This window comes from Pygoscelis adeliae, unplaced genomic scaffold (assembly GCF_000699105.1).
Source record: "Pygoscelis adeliae isolate BGI_AS28 unplaced genomic scaffold, ASM69910v1 Scaffold286, whole genome shotgun sequence".
NCBI lineage: Eukaryota > Metazoa > Chordata > Aves > Sphenisciformes > Spheniscidae > Pygoscelis > Pygoscelis adeliae.
In genome coordinates, this window is record NW_008825076.1 from 4,752,374 (window position 1) to 4,752,741 (window position 368).

Sequence of the window (368 nt, forward strand, 5' to 3'; positions counted from 1 at the left end):
CTCCTCCCCAGCCGGGGCAGCGCGGCGGAAACCGGGCTGCGTCGCCGATTTGAATTTTTCTTGTTTTAATGATTCTTCCAACGACTTGCACAAGCGTGAGTGTTAGTCTGTTGCAGTCGTGGTGAGGAGAGCAGCGAGAACTGGTTTGTAATCTCTTCCCCGGGAGTGGGGCTGATTTCTTACGCGAAGTGCCTTGAAAAGAGAAGACTCCCTGGGCAGGAGCGGGGCGGCTCTCTCCCCTCCTCTTCCCCAATGCCAGCAAGCGCCGCAGCCCCGAGCGGCCGCTGCCCGGCGTGTCCCCCGGGTCTGGGCTGCCGCCGCTGCCCGACAGCCCCCCGCTGACGGCCGCCTCCCTTCTCCCCCCCCCC

The 368-nt window shown here is 64.4% G+C and overlaps 1 protein-coding gene across 1 annotated transcript in view; it reads left to right on the plus strand.

The window, feature by feature from the left end:
- Positions 1-368, plus strand: part of TFAP2C (transcription factor AP-2 gamma (activating enhancer binding protein 2 gamma)) — a 9,313-nt gene that overhangs the window by 1,844 nt on the left and 7,101 nt on the right. The gene's annotated exons all lie outside the window — the stretch shown is intronic.